The sequence below is a fragment of the Eschrichtius robustus genome, chromosome 4 (genome assembly GCF_028021215.1).
Source record: "Eschrichtius robustus isolate mEscRob2 chromosome 4, mEscRob2.pri, whole genome shotgun sequence".
Taxonomy (NCBI): domain Eukaryota; kingdom Metazoa; phylum Chordata; class Mammalia; order Artiodactyla; family Eschrichtiidae; genus Eschrichtius; species Eschrichtius robustus.
The window spans coordinates 6697814-6717416 of NC_090827.1; positions in this window are offsets into that span (position 1 = coordinate 6697814).

The following is a 19603-nucleotide window of genomic DNA, read 5'->3' on the forward strand; positions in this document are numbered from 1 at the left end:
GCAATGAAGACCCATTGCAGCTAAATAAATAAATAAATAGACAAATTTATTTAAAAAAATACAACAAAGTATATAACAAAAGACAAATCGTGACATTATATAATGATAAAGGGATCAATAAAGAAGAGGATATTACACTCATTAATATATACACACCTAATACAAGAGCACCTAAATATATAAAGCAAATTTTAATAGACATAATGGGTGAAATTGACAATAATACAGTAGTAGTCGAGAACTTTAACACCCCACTGACATCAATGGACAGATCACCCAGACAGAAAATCAATAAAGCTACAATGGTATTTAAAAACACAATAGACCAGTTGGACTTAACAGATGTCTTTTCAAGTGGACATGGAATGTTCTCCAGGATAGATCACATGCTAGGCCACAACACAAGTCTCAACAAATTTAAGAAGATAGAAATTATATCAAGCATTAATTCTGAACACAACAGCATAAAACTAGAAACTAATTACAGAAATAAAAATAGGAAAACCACAAACACATGGAGACTACTAAACAACCAATGAGTCAATGATGAAATCAAAGAGGAAATCAGAAAATAGCTCAAGACAAATGAAAATGAAAACACAGATTTCCAAAATCTACAGAATCCAGCAAAAGCAGTTCTAAGAGTGGTTTATAGCAATATAGGTCTATTTCAAGAAATGAGAAAAATCTCGAATGAACAGTCTAAACTTCCATCTGAAGAAATTTTAAAAGAACAAAGCCTAAAGTCAGCAAAGAGGAGGAAATAATAAAGTTCAGAGAGGAAATAAATAGAGATAAAATAAATAGAAAGATCAATGAAACTCAGACTCTTTTAAAAAGAAAAACAAAATTGAAAAGCCTTTAGCAAGAAGAAAAGAGAGAGGATCTGAATAAACAAAGTGAGAAATAAAAAGGAGAATATCAATTGATATCACAGAGATATAAACAATCATAGGTGAATACTATGAACAATTATATATCAACGAATTGGATAACCTAGAAGAAATGAACAAATTTCTAGAAGAAATAGAAACTTGAACAGATCAATTACTAGAAGTGAAATTGAATTTGTAAAAAAAAAAAAAAAACCTCCCAGGAAACAAAAAACAAAAGTCCAGAACCAGTTGGTTCACAGGGGAATTCTACCAAACACATTAAACACATAAAGAAGAGCAAATATTTATCCTTCTCAAACTATTCCAAAATATTGACAAGGATGGGACACTTCCAAATTCATTCTATGAAGCTACCATTACTCTGATAACAAAACCAGAAAAAAACACTACAGAAAATATTACAGGCTAATATCTCTAATGAATATGGATACAAAAATCTGCAACAAAATATTAGCAAACTGACTTCAACAATATATAAAAAGAATAATACACTGTGATCAAGTTGGATTTATTCCAGGGATTCAAGGATGGCTCAGTATGCTCAAATAAATTGTTGTGATACACCACATTAACAAAAGGAAGGATAAAAATCACGTGGTCATCTCAATAGACACAGAAAGAGTATTTGACAAAATTCAACATTCATCCATGATAAAATGCCTCACCAAAGTTGATATACAGGGAACATATCTCAACATAATAAAAACCACGTAAGACAAACATGCAGCCAACATAATACTCAATGATGAAAAGCTGAAAGCCTTCCTTCTAAATTCAGGAACAAGACAAGGATGCCCATTCTCATGACTTCTGTTTATGATAGTATTGAAAGTCAGCAACTGAGAAAAAATAAAATAAAAGGCATCCAAATTGGAAGGGAAGAAGTAAAACTGTCACTATTTGCAGATGATATGATATTATATAGAAAACCTTAAAGTGTCCACCAAAAAGCTATTAGAACTAATAAATGAATTCAGTCAAATTGCAAGATACAATATTAATATATAGAAATCTGTTGCTTTCCTAAACACTAATAATGAACTAACCAAAAGAGAAAGCAAGGAAATGTTCCAGGACTCAAATCCAGCCTAAACCTTGATTGGGACTTGAACCCATGTGGCCGGGACTCAAACCTGGCCAAAACCCACAGTCTTCCAACTGAGATCACACACCTGGTTTCAGGACTTAATGAAGCTCAGGTTCTTGATGTCTCATCACAGAAAGAATTCAGTGAGAGACAAAGTGATAGGTAAGAAGTGGATTTATTTAGAGAGAAATACACTCCACAGACAGAGTGCAGGCCATCTCAGAAGGTGAGAAAAGCACCAGGGTATGGGGTTGTCAGTTTTTATAGGGGTGGGTAATTTCATAGGCTAATGAGTGGGAAGTGTATTCCAGCTATTTCAGGAGGGGGCAGGGATTTCCAGGAATTGGACCACTGCCCATTTTTTGATCCCATTGTCAGCTTTCAAACTGTCACGGCACCTGTGGGTGTGACATTTAGCTTGCTGATGTGTTAACAGTGAGGTATACTGAGGGTCCTCAAGGTCTAGTGGAAGTTGACTTGTCCGCCATCTTGAACCCATTTGGTTCCAATCAGTTTATGTCATGTCCTTGGGCTATGTCACTCTTTCAAAGGCTATGCCCTGCCTCCTTCCCTCCTGTTTCATTCCCCACTCAGAGATTTTACTCCCGTTTTCTTATGGGATTCAGAATGGCAATGGTCTGTCTTCTGTAACTGCTTCAAGGCTGAGTAGGGGTGTTGACCCTGTCTGTCAGGGAGTAAAAATCTCTGGATGCCTGATCTAGGGGTCCCAGGAGCAGAACAGCTCCTTGTTTAAGACAGTATGGGTTGGAATCCTCACATAGCCATCATCTTGGTGTGGAACTGTTGTAACTGCTTTCATAGCCTTTCTATGAATCTCCTTGATGGTGAAGCACTTTTTGTGACAGCATCAAACATGATATAAGCTGATTAGAACTAAATGGGTCCAAGATGGCAGACAAGTCGACTTCCACTAGACCTTGAGGAGCCTCAGTATACCTCACTGTAACACATCAGCAAGCCAAATGACACACCCACAGGTGCCATGACAGCTTCAAGGCTGACCATAAGGATCAAAAAATGGGCAGTGGTCCAATTCCTGGAAATCCCTGCCCCTTCCCGAAATAGCTGGAATATTCCTCCCACTCATTAGCCTGTGAAATAACCCACCCCTATAAAAACTGACAACCCCCTACCCTGGTTCCTTTCTCACCTTCTGAGATGGTCCACACTCTGTCACTCTGTCTGTGGAGTCTGTTTCTCTCAAGGCCTTTTTTACCTTCTGAGATGGTCCACACTCCTTCTGAGGATTGTGTTTCTCTCTAAATAAATCCACTTCTTATCTATCTCTTTGTCTCTCACTGAATTCTTTCTGTGATGAGACATCAAGAACCTGAGCTTCATTAAGTCCTGAAACCAGGTGTGTGATCTCAGTTGGAAGACTGTGGGTTTTGGCTGGGTTCAAGTCCCGGTCACGTGGGTTCGAGTCCTGGCTGCATGGGTTCAAGTCCCAATCAGGGTCTAGTCTGGGCACATGGGTTCAAGTCCCAATCTGAGGTTCAAGATTTCAGGGAGCAACCCTCAGGGTATTGGAGGAGTGAAAGGGAGCTCAGCCAGTATTTCCACCACCCACTCAGGCCCCTGGGAGCTTGCTGATGTGCCAGGCCTGAAGGTCTGCCATCCGAGGCCCTCTCTGGCCGTGCTGCCTTTTCTAGCTGCGGGGGTCCTGAGGCTAGGCCCTGCGCCCTGCCTAAACAGAGCCTCCTCATAAGCTCCACTCCACCCCCCCCAGAGCCAAGGCCTTTTCTGGCCATTCTTTCTTTTTTGTCTTTTCCTTCTTTTTTTTTTCAAGGTGTGGTTCTGTTTTACCTGGCTGTTGTTATCTCATTTATATTTTTTTTCTGATAATTTTTTATATTTTTCTAATTTTATTTTATTTTTTATTCTTTGTTATTGTTCTGCTCCTTTTAGTTTGTTCCCTCCCCCCCCCTTTTTTTCTGTGCTGTTGTAGTTCTGTTTTACCTTGTTGTTGTTGTTTCACTTATATTTTTATTTTTTCTGATATATTTTTTACTTTTCTAATTTTAACTTATTTTTTTATTCCTTGTTATTGTAGTACTCCTATTTTTTTTTTTTTTTTTTTTTTTTTTTTTTTTGCCATGCTGCACGGCTTCCAGGATGTTGGTTCCCAGGCCAGGGGTCAGGCCTGAGCTCCGGTGATGGGAGAGCTGAGTCCAAACCACTGGACTAACAGAGAATCTCAGACCCCAGGTAACATTAATTGGAGTGAGATCTCCTGGAGGTCCTCATCACAGCACCAAGACCTGGCTCTACCCAAATGCCTATAACTTCAGTGCTGGACGCCTAAGGCCAAACAACCAGTAAGGCAGGAACACAGCCCCACCTATCAAAAACAATGAAATGAAAAAAAAAATATTACAGATGAAGGAGCAAGGTAAAAACCTACAAGACCAAATAAATGAAGAGGAAATAGGCAACTTACATGAAAAAAAAAATACAGAGTAATGATAGTAAAGTGATCCAGAATCTCGGAAATTGGATGGAGGCATAGATCAAGAAAATACAAGAAATGTTTAACAAAGACCTAGAAGAACTAAAGAAAAAACAGTGATGAACAACACAATAACTAAAATGAAAAGCACAGTAGAAGGAATCAAGAGCAGAATAACAGAGGCAGAGGAACGAATAAGCGACCTGGAAGACAGAATGGTGGAAATAACTGCCAAGGAGCAGAATAAAGAAAAAAGAATGAAAAGATATGAGGACTGTCTCAGAGACCTCTGGGACAACATTAAATGCACCAACATTCGAATTATAGGGGACCCAGAAGAAGAGAAAGGGTCTGAGAAAATATTTGAAGAGATTGTAGTGGAAAACTTCCCTAACATGGGAAAGAAAATAGTCAATCAAGTCCAGGGAGCACAGAGAGTCCCATATAGAATAAAAGCTAGGAGAGACACACCAAGACACATATTAATCAAACTAACAAAAATTAAATTCATAGAAAAAATATTAAAAGTAGTAAGGGAAAATCAACAAATAACATACAATGGAATCCCCATAAGCTTATCAGATGAATTTTAAGCAGAAACACTGCAAGCCAGAAGGGAGTGGCAGGATATATATAAAGTGATGAAAGGGAAAAACCTACAACCAAGATTACTCTACACAACAAGGATATCATTCAGATTTGGTGGAGAAATAAAAAGCTTTATAGACAAGCAAAAGCTAAGAGAAATCAGCAGCACCAAACCAGCTTTACAACAAATGCTAAAGGCATTTCTCTAAGTGGGAAACACCAGAGAAGAAAAAGACTTACAAAAACAAACCCAAAACAATTAAGAAAATAGTAATAGGAACATACATATCGATAATTACCTTGAATGTAAATGTATTAAATGCTCCAACCAAAAGACACAGATTGGTGGATTGGATACAAAAACAAGACCAGTATATATGCTGTCTACAAGAGACCCACTTCAGACCTAGGGACACATACAGACTGAAAGCAAGGGGATGGAAAAAATATTACATGCAAATAGAAATCAAAGAAAGCTAGAGTAGCAATACTCACACCTTATAAAATAGACTTTAAAATAAAGACTGTTACAAGAAATAAGGAAGGACACTACATAATGATCAAGGGATCAATGCAAGAATAAAATATAACAATTGTAAATATTTATGCACCCAACATAGGAGCATCTCAATACATAAGGCAAATGTTAACAGCCATAAAAGGGGAAATTGACAGTAACACAATAATAGTGGGGGACTTTAACACGCGACTTACACCAATGGACAGATCATTCAGACAGAAAATAAATAAGGAAACACAAGCTTTAAATGACACAATAGACCAGATACATTTAATTGATATTTATAAGACATTCCACCCAAAAGTGGAAGAATACAATTTCTTCTCAAGTGCACACAGAACATTCTTGAAAACAGATCACATCTTGGTCACAAACCAAGCCTCGGAAAATTTAAGAAAATTGAAATCGTATCAAGCATCTTTTCTGACAACAACGCTATGAGATTAGAAATCAATTACAGGAAGAAAAACTGTAAAACACACAAATGGAGGCTAAACACTGCACTGCTAAATAACCAAGAGATCACTGAAGACATCAAAGAGGAAATTTACATAAACCTAGAAAAAAATGACAACAAAAACACAACGACCCAAAACCTATGGGAAGCAGAAAAAGCAGTTTTAAGAAGGAAGATTATAGAAATTCAATCTCATGTCAAGAAACAAGAAAAGTCTCAAATAAACAATCTAATCTTACACCTAAAGGAACTAGAGAAAGAACAACAAAGAAAACTCAAAGTTAGTAAAAGGTAAGAAATCATAAAGAACAGAGCAGAAATAAAGGAAATAGAAACAAAGAAAACAACAGGAAAGATCAATAAAACTAAAAGTTGGTTCTTTGACACGATAAACAAAATTGATAAACCTTTAGCCAGACTCATCAAGAAAAAAAGGGAGAGGACTCAAATCAATAAAATTAGGAATGAAAAAGGAGAAGTTACAACTGACACTGCAGAAATACAAAGGATCATAAGAGACTACTACAAGCAACTATATGCCAATAAAATGGACAACCTGGAAGAAATGGAGCAATTCTTGGAAAAGTACAACTTTCCAACTGAATAAGGAAGAAATAGAAAATATAAACAGACCAATCAGAAGTAATGAAATTGAAACTGTGATTAAAACTTTTCCAACAAACAGAAGTCCAGGACCAGATGCCTTCACAGGCGAATTCTATCAAACATTTAAAGAAGAGCTAACACCTATCCTCTCAAACACTTGCAAAAAATTGCAGAGGGAGGAACACTCCCAAACTCGTCCTACAAGGCCACCATCACCCTGATACCAAAACCAAAGATATCACAAAAAGAGAAAATTATAGACCAATATCACTGATGAACATAGATGCAAAAATCCTCAACAAAATACCAGCAAACAGAATCCAACAACACATTAAATGGATCATATATCATGATCAAGTTGGATTTATCCCAGGGATGCAAGGATTTTTCAATATATGCAAATCAATCAATGTGAAATACAATATTCACAAATTAAAGAATGAAAACCATATGATCATCTCAATAGATGCTGAAAAAGCTTTTGACAAAATTCAACACCATTTTATGATAAAAACTCTCCAGAAAGTGGGCATAGAGGGAACCTACCTCAACATAATAAATGCCTTATACAACAAACCCACAGCCAACATCGTTCTCAATGGTGAAAAGATGAAAGCATTTCCTCTAAGATCAGTAACAAGACAAGGATGTCCATTCTCGTTACTATTATTCAACATAGGTTTGGAAGTCCTAGCCTCAGAAGTCAGAGAAGAAAAAGAAATAAAAAGAATCCAAATTGGAAAGGAAGAAGTAAAACTGTCGCTGTCTGCAGATGACATGATACTATACATAGAAAAGCCTAAAGATGTCACCAGAAAACTACTAGAGCTCATCAATGAATTTAGTAAAGTTGTAGGATACAAAATTAGTGCACAGAAATCTCTGGCATTCCTATACACTAACAACGAAAGATCAGAAAGAGAAATTAAGGAAACAATCCCATTTACCAATGCAACAATAAGAATAAAATACCTAGGAATAACCCTACCTAAGGAGGCAAAAGACCTGTACTCAGAAAATTATAGAACACTTATAAAAGAAATTAAAGATGACACAGATGGAGAGATAACAATGTTCTTGGATTAGAAAAATCAATATTGTCCAAAAGACTGTACTACCCAAAGCAGTCTACAGATTCAATGCAATCCCTATCAAATACTGAGGGCATCCTTCACAGAATTAGAACAAACAATTTTACAATTTGTATGGAAACACAAAAGTCCCTGAATAACCAAAGCAATCTTGAGAAAGAAAAAAGGAGCGGGAGGAATCAGGATCTCCACTTTCAGACTAAACTACAAAGCAAAAGTCATCAAGACAGTATGGTACTGGCACAAAAACAGAAATATAGATCAAAGGAATACGATAGAAAGCCAGAGATTAACCCATGAACCTGTCGTCACCTAGTCTATGACAAAGGAGGGAAGAATATACAATGGGGAAAAGACAGCCTCTTCAATAAATGGTGCTGGGAAAACCAGACAGCTACATGTAAAAGAATGAAATTAGAACACTCCCTAACACCATACACAAAAATAAACTCAAAATGGGTTAGAGACCTAAATGTAAGAAAGGACACTATAAAACTTTTAGAGGAAAACATAGGAAGAACACTCTTTGACATAAATCACAGCAAGATCTTTATTGATCCACCTCCTAGAGTAATGGAAGTAAAAACAAAAATAAGCAAATAGGACCTAATGAAACTTAAAAGCTTTTGCAAACCAAAGGAAACTACAAACAAGACGAAAAGACAACTCTCAGAATGGGAGAAGATATTTGCAAACAACGGACAAAGGATTAATCTCCAAAATATATAAACAGCTCATGCAGCTCAATATTAAAAAAACAAACAACCCAATCCAAAAATGGGCAGAAGACCTAAAGAGACATTTCTCCAAAGAAGACATACACATGGCCAGGAAGCACATGAAAAGCTGCTCAACATCACTAATCATTAGAGAAATGCAAATCAAAATTAACAATGAGGTATCACCTCACACCAGTCAGAATGGTCATCATCAGAAAATCTACAAACAACAAATGCTGGAGAGGGCGTGGAGAAAAGGGATCCCTCTTGCTCTGTTGGTGGGAATGTAAACTGATACAGCCACTATGGAGAACAATATGGAGGTTCCTTAAAAAACTAAAAATAGAATTACCATATGACCCAGCAATCCCACTACTGGGCATATACCCAGAGAAAACCATAATTCAAAAAAACACATGCACCCCAATCTTCATTGCAGCACTATTTACAATAGCCAGGTCATGGAAGCAAGTTAAATGCTCACTTACAGACGAATGGATAAAGAAGGTGTGGTACATATATACAATGGAATGTTACTCAGCCAGCCATAAAAAGAACGAAATTGGGTCATTTGTAGAGATGTGGATGGACCTACAGACTGTCCTACGGAGTGAAATAAGTCAGAAAGAGAAACACAGATATCGTATATTAATGCGTATATGTGGAATCTAGAAAAATGATACAGATGAACCTATTTGTAGGGCAGGAATAGAGAGGTAGATGTAGAGAATGGACATGTGGACACAGCAGGTGAAGGGGAGGGTGGGATGAATTGGGAGATTAGGTTTGACATAAATATACTACCATGTGTAAAACAGATAGCTAGTGGGAAGCTGCTGTATAGCACAGGGAGCTCAGTTTGGTGCTCTGTGATGACCTAGATGGGTGGGATGGTGGGGAGGGATGTCCAAGAGGGAGGGGATATATGTATATATGTAGCTGATTCACTTCATTGTACAGCAGAAACTAACACAACATTGTAAAGCAATTATACTCCAATAAAAAAATTAAATAAGCAACAAGGATATATTGTACAGCACAGGGAAATATAGCCAATAATTTATAATAACTTTAAATGGATTATAATAGCAAAATATTGAATGATATTTTGTACATCTGAAACTAATATAATACCATAACCCAACTATACTTCAATAAACAATTTAAATTAAAAGTTTAATATTAAAAAAAGCAAACACCTGAAGAATCCTTTACATTGATAGTTGATAACCATAAACTCTAAAGTAGTATAAATTTTCTAAGTAATATCATAAAATATGAATGAAAGGAAAAACACGACATCTGAGAAGAATGACTTTCAGTGGAAAAAAATTTTAAACTCTATTAGTTTTAACAAAATTTTTAGAAGAGGTGTTTTTGCCTTAGATTTCATTGGTTTAACTCATATCTACTTAACCTAATGTATTTTTAATTGCAAATTTTAAATTATTCTAGATATCCTTATGTAAATAACCTGAAGCCCATTACAAGGAAATTACATATATAATCTATATCAGTCATCTTTATCCTAAAGGAATTCATGTAATCCAGTTACAATAATGTTACTGAAAATACTATATATAATAGTTGCTTGCATGTTGTATGTTTTAGCGTTTATGAGGAAATACCTCAGGTCTAGTTGCACTAAATTATCTATAATTAGCACCCAAGAAGATAAACATTATTGGGAAAAATCATGCCCACAAGCTGATTGATTTAGGCTTCAATCTATGACTACAAATTACAAATAAGCACGCATATTTACCCTGTAATCCTACCACACTTCCTTGGTGAGAATAGTTTTATTCTCAAAAATGTCTATTTCATTTGGTATCCTCTCTTCTCATGCTATCAACATCTACTAATGCATTCTCAAATTCAGTTGATTGCTTAACTTCCTTAAGAAAATAAAAATCACCAGTCAGAAACTCAATTATCTCCACACACCAAGTCTATAACAGACCTTAGTAATTTATTGTATTGTCAAATAAAAAACAAATCTGACTTAGGTAAGGATAGATCTTATTCAAAAGGAATATCATAATAAATGGAGGGAACCTATTGTAATGGGGAGAACATGCATACCATGAGAACTGCAAGTGCCTCACGGGTCCAGGAGAAAGAAATTTTCTTTTACGGTAAGTCCCCCAAATACAAACCTTCAAATTGCAAACTTTCAAAGATGTGAACATGCTTTCGCATGTCCAATCACGTTAGTTCGCATGTCTAGCGTACATTGTCACATGCGTGCATCCTCTACAAGTGGTTGTGCTTTTGTGTACTTTACTGTACAGTACTGTATAGAGTACAGTATCTTTATTTCAAGCCCAGGATGTCCGGAAGCAACCATAAAAGCAGCGGCATATAGCCAATTGTGTTATTTGGTTACCTAGACTAACTTTGTTGGACTTACGAATGCCCTCTCGGAATGGAACTCGTTTGTATGTAGCGGACCTACTGTATAAGAGCCAGAGACAAGGCTAGAAAGAGCTGGGTGTGGGCTAGTGGGTGGCGTGATTGTAATGGGAAAGTTGATCAGAAAATGTCTCCCCTCATGGTCAACTGATTCTTAGGAGGGGCCATTAAGGAGAGGCTGTATGCTAGCTTAGGCTGGGTCAAAGGTCAGGGTCATGGGAGATGTAGAGGAGCAAATTTGGTCAAGTCAGTTAATAAGCAGTTTATTTAAATTGATCAGTGGAGACAAACAGTTCAGCTAATCGTTTATGAAAAAAGAATGGGAATTTGGCAGGTCTTTGTCTGGCCTTATCAGAGATAACTAAAGGGGAGGCGTGAATCTTATCTAAGTCCGAGGGGAAAGGGTAGTTTCTTGCAGTAAGCCATCTTCTGAAACACAGAAGAAGAGAGGGATTTTGTAACCATTATTGTTTCCCAAGAGCACAGGACTCGGGTAAAGCTTAACTTTGTCAACAGATATTTGCATCTATTAAAACAGAAGTATCTCCAGTTCATCATCTCCATTTGTTATCTCCATTCCCTTGTGTTCTTATCTCCATTTCCTTTGTATTTTCTAAACATTTCTTTGATTATCTGCCCTCATTTTCATAAATATCTCCCTTTCTAATGAATTGTTTCCAAAAACTCACAATCATGCCTAGGTATATCCAATTTGAAAACAAATCAAGATGAATAAACCGCCTCCTCAGCGCTCTGCAGCGCGTTGGCTATATCCATATTTCTCCTCTCCCCTAACCACATAGGCTAGCTATGCTCCTTCCCACTCATCCTCATTTTCCAACACACTACAATATGGAGCTTGTCCTTCTCCTTAGCCTGAAATCACTAATGACCTCGATGTTACCATTAACAATAGAGATTTTTTTATTTTCACAACTTTCTGTACCTCTCAGCAGGATTGGACACAGGTAACTATTCCTTTCTTCTTGAAATATTCTTTATCCCACCTTTCAATACAGCACATTTTAATCTAATTTATCCAACTGAGACAGGAAGGGAGCAGGGCACAACCTTTAATAGAATGACAGCCATTGAGTACATGACATACACTGGTTAGAACCAACTAGGTCCAAGATGGGGGACGAGTTGACTTCCAGTATATGCTCATTGTAACACATCAGCAAGTTAAATGACACACCCACAGGCGCCATGACAGTTCCAAGGCTGACCATAAAACGCCAAAAAGTCGGCGGGGGCCCAATTCCAGGAAATCCCACCCCTTTCCCAAAACAGTTGGAATAATCCTCCCACTCATTGGCCTATGAAATTACCCAGCCTTATAAAAACTGACAACCCCATACCCTGGGGCCTCTTACCTTCTGAGATGGCCCACACTCTGTCTATGGAGTGTATATCTCCCTGAATAAACCTTCTTTCTATTTACTATGGCTCACTCTTGAATTCTTTCCTGCTTGAAGCCAAGAACCCACACTTGGTGGCCGTCCCAGCAACTTGCCTGAGACTTGGGACGTGACCATCCTCTCATGCCCCACCACTCTTTCCTGCAACACAACCTCACTGGAAGCTTGTTTTCATTCTTCACTGTTGACTCCTTTCCTACACAACTTCCAAATATTAGAATCTTCAGGAATTTTTCAAGACCTCTTCCATTCTCATCCTAATTGCTCCCTCGATGATTTCATCCGTTCCCAAGGCTTTAAATGCCATCTATATCCTACTGATTTCAAAATTAGTACTTTCAACCAAGATGTCTTCCAAGAGCTCTAGACTCACAGACACAAATTCCAAGTTGACATCTCCATTTGGAGAACAGATGTTAAGAGAACTTCTTAAACCATGTGACCCGGTTCTTCTGCTACTTCCACAGATGACGTCACTGTTCTAGGAACTTTCAGACACCCTGCCGATGTGACCCATTACATCACAAGATGACCTTCAAAACCATTCTAGAGCTTAACTTATAAGAATATTGCAGATGACAATAAATGGAAGAACATGAAAGAGGACCCTGCTTCTACTGTGTTAATTCCCAGTTGAGAGAAGCATGTTACCCTGCTAGATGACACCTGTTGAATTGACTGAGTTCCTACCTGCATGGAAGTCAAAATGAATTCTGTGACTCAATTGTCAATGTATAAAAATGTTTTTCTTCAGAGAGTACAGTCAATTTGTTGAAATTGGGAGAAGGTAGGCATGCAATCAGCTGACAAAGTTTGCGTGGAGTTGCAAACAAAATTTCAAAAAAGATGACTAAGCAACAATGAAAATGCCCAAAGTCGAAAACTAGAAATTCAACTCTTTCTTAGTGTTTCATAAGTCAACACGATCTTTGTAAGACAGAAAATGACCAATTCATGTTTGTAGTTTACAAGCTTGTGTTCCACAAAACCAAGAATTCACACATTTGGGGAACCATCCATGGTTTTTCTGTTCTTCGGTGGTGTTGATATTTACCTCTTCTGCCTTATTTCTGGCTATTGGTTCATTCTTGCTGTTCTTTCATCCGTCTTTTAATTTAGGAATCTAAGTTGGTCCAGCTTTCTCACTCCTCTCCAATTTTGCATAATTTTCTCTCCTTCTAGGTTTTACTTTAACGAGCTTATAACATTTGTTCTATTTTTAAAGAGTAAGGAATAGCTGCCAAAAATTGATAGGGTTAAAAAACACTGGTCACTTTGAAGTCTAGCATATAATTAGAGCTGTTTCAGAGACCACGTATTAGCTTCCCTGAGGTTTGACAAAGACAGTGTCTTGAAGGCCACCATCATTATTGATTAAGCAGCCAGATCCTTTCATTATCTGCTCTTCTTCCCTATTTGAAATTACTTCCTAAAGACTATGGTTGGAAGACACAGGCATGGTAAGTACAAGTTCTTGGTCTCATTACTGGTACCCACAGAAAATGTGAACATTCTAGGCACTTTTCCAGTCCTAAGGTTCACATTGCCTGAGAAATCCTGACCTAACTGACCTTAGACATTTTTTTACTCTGTAGTTATTTATATAATTTTGCTCTGCTTTAAAGAATAAAATTCAGACCCAGTAAAGCCTAGTACAGAAGGCTCTCTATTTTCCAGTTTTGTCTTCCAGTTTTCTTACATGAACCTTTGCTCCCACAGGCTGTTGGAACCCTCCCTCTCTCGCTTTCTTAATTCGCACTTGCTGTTCAGTGATACTCAATGTCCCTTGAAAAGTATAGTATGTTGTTAGTGATTTATTGCTCCAGGTCATCCTTTTCTTTGTTGCTTCTGGAATACAAATTAGATATGCCCTTTTCTCTTGTAACCCAAACCATAACATCAGAATAATTACCCACTAATCAGATGAAACATAAGAAAACAGAAGTATTACTTCTTCTTCAATTTCTGATTAGCCACAAATATAAACCATGCTCTCTGAATTCTATGAATTAATGTCTCACACACATCATCCCCAAAGGGACCTGTATTTTCCTTTCATAATGGTTGTACTTCTGAAGCCAAGGATCTCTGTCCCCAGCAAAAGCAGAATACTTAACACACATAAGAGCTTCTTAAATTTTTGTGGAACAAATGAATGAAAATGTTGGTATTCATTGTTGCAAGTAACAAATGGAAAAACTAGGGTTTACTGGAATGATCACAAATATTTGTAAGGTCTAAGAGAAGGAATGAAGCAAGGCCCAAGGATAGAAGTGGAATTGGGATTGCTCAGGGAGTCTTCATACTTAATTTCTACTTCTTTCTTCCAATATGCTTCATTTTACTTTACCCCTGATTCTTTCTCTCCCTCTCTTCTTTCTCTGTCTCTCCCTTTCCCTCTGATCCAGCTTTTGTTTATCCCATCCACATGACATGATCCCATATCTCTCCAACTGCTTTTTGCAATCCATATTCAAAAATATAAAAACTGATCTGCCCCTCTAAGGTCAAGCATCCATCCCAGAAATAACTATGGCCAATGGGCCAGATGCACATAATACAAATATAGTTAGAATCATGCAGATGGAGGAGGAAAATAAATTCTAAAAATAGGTGGTAGGCACACAATGAAATAGGTCTAAGAGGAATCTACTATACAATGAATGACATAAATGAGTTGTTAGGGGAAATAATGGAATAATTTTTATTTAGACTTCAAATATTGATTCCTAGACAATCTCTTAGGATATGCCAAGAAATTAGACTTTCCATTTTTCAAGTATGCTTTGAATATTCTAAGGATCTCATCAAATATTGTCCTTGTTCCTGTTTAATCCCCAGTCTGTCTTTGTGATTACAAGGAACCTCCAAGTCTGTGATATTGTGACCAAACCAAACTTGGGACCGCTCACCTGTGTGCAGTAAAGCCAGTCTACTGGCAATCACAATCACCAGGTTGTGGTGAAGGAAAGTGCGGCATTTATTGTAAGGTGCCATACAAGAGTCCAGGGCAACTAGAGCTCAAAAAAGCCCAAAGAATTTTTAAAGACCAGGCAAGGGAGGGGAATCCCAGAGCATGTGATCAGCTCGTGCACAATTCTCTGATTGATGGTGAGGTAAAATAAAAAATCAGTAAAGTTGTTGCAAATATTTCCTGGTTCTGGCCAGACTCCAGAGGGGATGTGTTAATTTTTTCCATTTGGTGGGGGCATCCTGGCATCTGCAAAACCACTCAGGAAACGTGCATCAGATACTATTATCTAGGTACTTCAGAGAGGGGTTAAAGCAGAGGGTATGTGGGAGGGAGTCTGTTCCAGGGAGGCCCCATAGGGTCCTGCTTGGTTACAATATCATCGCTTTCCTGCCTCACCATTTTCAAGGTTAAACTGAAAGGCTCTTTCCAGCCAAACAATTCAGATTAAAGTTTGGCTTTTCTTCCCTCCCCCATGGCTCCAAAACTATAATGTAATGGCTTGAAAACATTGTTACTCTACCATCTCCTCTGCCCCTGGCTCCCTGTTTCCACCCCTACCACTCCTGATGCTGTATTCTTCTATTTCACAACCTTGAGAATAAACCTAATTTCACCATGGAAAATAACAAGCTGCTTTGAAGTACTAGCTGCTTTTGAAACACCAGCTCTTTGAAACACCTGTCTTTGAAACTCAGGTCATTCTTCTTGTCCCAGCTCTTCAGAAACAGTCATATTTAGGCCATTCTAGTTGTTGCACATCAGCAGGAAGGTTTTTGAATGACTTATGAGTGTTTTGGTCGTCTTTTAACCAACGTTTTGGTTCTTCCTAACTTTCTATGTTATATTTCCTTCCTCCAGGTTCAGCAGCTGTTCATCTCCTGGGAACTTTTATAAAATAGAGTAGCCCCCTGGTTTCTGCTGTTTTCCTTGGACCTTATAAATGAATCTACTAGTACTTAAGATAAGCAAAGTTTTAAGTATTCAATAATTCTCTCACTTTTCATGCTTACGTGTGATCACAATTTTATGAAAACACAATTTACAAAGCTAGCAGTGGATAAAGGTAATGAGGCAGCTCCTATGTGCCCATTACCTTGCATGCACTTCATGGACTTCATCCCAATCCTTCCCAATGCCAACATCATATAGTTAGAAAACTCCTCAATTCAAGGGGGGAAAACTGAGGCTCAAGTAAGTTTCCTAAGGTCATATGACCAGTAAGTGAAGAAAATCATCTTCAAACATAGATCTGGGTCACTCCAAAGCCTGTACGTTTCTAGAACAATACATTTTCAATAGATCGTACCTTCCCCTCCGTGATTACATATTCATACATGCTCTGTTCTTTAATTTCCTTGCTCATCTCTTACTCTTATTTTTTTAACAAAGTAATATTAGACCATAAGAACTTACAGACATAAAACATTGTTGTTGTTTTCTTAAAAATGGGTATATGAGTATCCAATTGCTACTGTAACAAATTACCAGAAATTTAGTGTCTTAAAACAATAAAAATGTAATATCTTACAGTTCTAGAGGTCAGAATTCCAGAAATGGGTTTCACTGGTTACTATATATAGAATAGATGAACAACAAGATCCTACTGTATAGCACAGAGAACTATAGTCAATATCCTATGATAAACCATAATAGAAAGAATATTTTAAAAAATGAATGTATATATATGTATAACCGAATCACTTCGCTATACAGCAGAAATTAACACAACATTGTAAGCCAACTATACTTCAAATTAAAAAAATAAAATAAAATAAAATAAACACAGTCAGCAGGGCTGTGTTCCTTCTGCAGTCTCTAAGGGAGAATTCATTTTTTGCTTTTTCCAGTTTCAAGGGGCTGCCCACATTCCTTGGTTTGTGGCTTTGCATAACTCTGATTCTGCTTCTATCAGCACTTTTCCTTCTATGACTGTTTCTCCTCCCTCCCTCTTTCACTGATAAACCAGGATAGTCTCCCCATCTCAATATCCTTAATCACATCTGTGTAAGGTAACATTCACAGGGTCTAGGTGTTAGAAGATCTTTGGGTAGACCATTATTCCCTCGAACAAAATAGGGTGAGAGCTTTCCTTAATTAAGGCAACAATGTTATGGTAAGAACTATTTCTTAACAGTGTGACTGATACACATGAAAATGATGTAGCATTTATTGTTGCTTGATACTGGAAAAGAAATTTTTAAAAAAATATGTTTAAGCAGTATATTATAATTTTATCTGCTTTTACAGTGAACAAAACTGACTTTTCTTTTAAATCTTCCTTGTTCACTTCTTTCCAAATTTTTTTCTGATCATTTTCCCTAACAAAGGTTGTAGGTTGAATGTGTCCTGTTATCTTGTCCCTCTCCTCTCCAAGAGCAAATAGAGATTAAAAGATGAGTTTTAGTGTTACGGAAGGAAGCTGGATTGGAGAGACACAACAAAGTTCTGCTGACTAACACTTCCCCAAGTTGGCCGTCTCCAAGCTTTCACAGGGGGCACAGCTGGGCAAATGGAAACCTCCAGCAGAGGCAGTACTTGCACCAATAAGCTTACCACATGCAGAAGCAGAAGCAATGAAGAGCAAATACCATTACAGGCAGACAGGTCCATAGGGGAAGCCATGAGTCTGGGCCACCAATAAGAAGAGAAAATAAGGAATGAATAAGGGTAGGAGCTATCTCCCTAATATTCTCAAGAGGATGTGAATGGCAATTTGGGGGAACCATCAGAGACATAAAGAGAGAAGAAAAGATTCCTCTCTGTAAATAACGTGTCTTCTATGTCCTCCTACCCACATATGCTTCTAGTCTGAAATTGGGATAAAGAACAGAAAGCCACATACTTAAGAAGGTCAACAGCCCAGACCTTGCTTCAGTTTGAAAGCATTTGCTGTACAGTAACTATGGGACACACTCTTCTAGGAAAAGTGCAAAATATTGTTAAAAGATAAGTTGCATATGCTGAGGAGAGCACGCCAGGTAGCACTGTAAAAGCATCAAGAGTATGTAAGATACCCAGAATGGTTTGTACCTGGAAGAACCCAGAGAATGCTAGGCAGAATGAGGTGAAGAAGATGACAAGGAGCACAGATGACCTTAACTTGGGATGCAGAAAATCCGATGCAGGGTGTAGGGGTATAAAAAGATAGGAAATTAAATAAATGAATGAATGTAAATTACATAAATGAAGAAATTATATAAAGGTCAATTCTTTGAATTCACCTTTAGTTCTTCAAATATATTTAAGTTTCCTTTAGTTCTTTAAATATATTTAAAATAGCTGATCTAAGTATTGTTTTCTATCAACTCCAACATGTGTGCTTCCTTGCAAACAGTTTCTTTTTTTTTTTTTTTTCTGTGTGTGGGCTCTCTTTTTTCTTTGCATCTCTCTTATTTTTATTGAAAACTGGAAATTTTAGATAGCATAATGTAAATTCTGAAAATCAGAGTCTTTCCCTCTCCTCACCTATTTGTTGTTGCTGTTTGTTGTTTTTATTACTTGTTCAGTGAATTTCCTGATCTAATTCTGTAAAAGTCTGCTTTGTCATGTGTGACCACTGGTTAGCTTAGTGGTCATAATGATTGGACAAAGATTTCTTCCAATGTCTGAGACCAGTAAGTCTCCTAACCTTTGCCAAAGTGTTCTGTGTGCATGTTGGGGCACCCTTATTGCTAAGCCATGCAGCTGACAATACTGTGTAGCCTTCTTTTTCTGGTTGCACAGAGTCTCAAGATCATAAAACGTTGAGTTCCTAGGGCCTTTTCAGGGCTTTCCTTAGTGAACAAAGAGCCCTGGGCACGCACCCAGCTCTATGCATGCATGTGTCCTTCTAGAGTCCCAGGAATACATTGGAGATTTTCCTTCCCTATGGACACCTCCTTCCCCAACTTTTCTTTTTACACTTTTTGGTTAGCCTATTGTTTGTCCTAATTGTTCCCCACCTTCTCATGTGGATGTGAAGTTAAACAATTGTCCCTACACAATTCAATAAATATCCCCAGGGAGCAGTTTTTCACACTGGGCAAGCTCCATGTCAGATCACATAAGAACATCTCTGTAGGTGAGGTCTTCCAGGGAACCACCAGACAGACCAAGTGATAAGAATTCTCTGAGAGTGAGACTTTGAAGGAGCCCCAACCAGTTCTGCCTCCTCTAGTAGCTGCCAGGTTCCTGGCTTTCACTGTGATGGTGGGCTGTTGGCTTTCAAAGCTACCACAAAGCTTCAGAAAAGAGGATGGGAATATGGCAAGTTAAAACACCACAAATCTCACTGTTCTTGCTGAGATTCAGCCATTTTTTATTGAACAAACACTCTTCGTTTGCTGCAAAATTTGGCTTAATTTCCAGAGATCTGAGAAA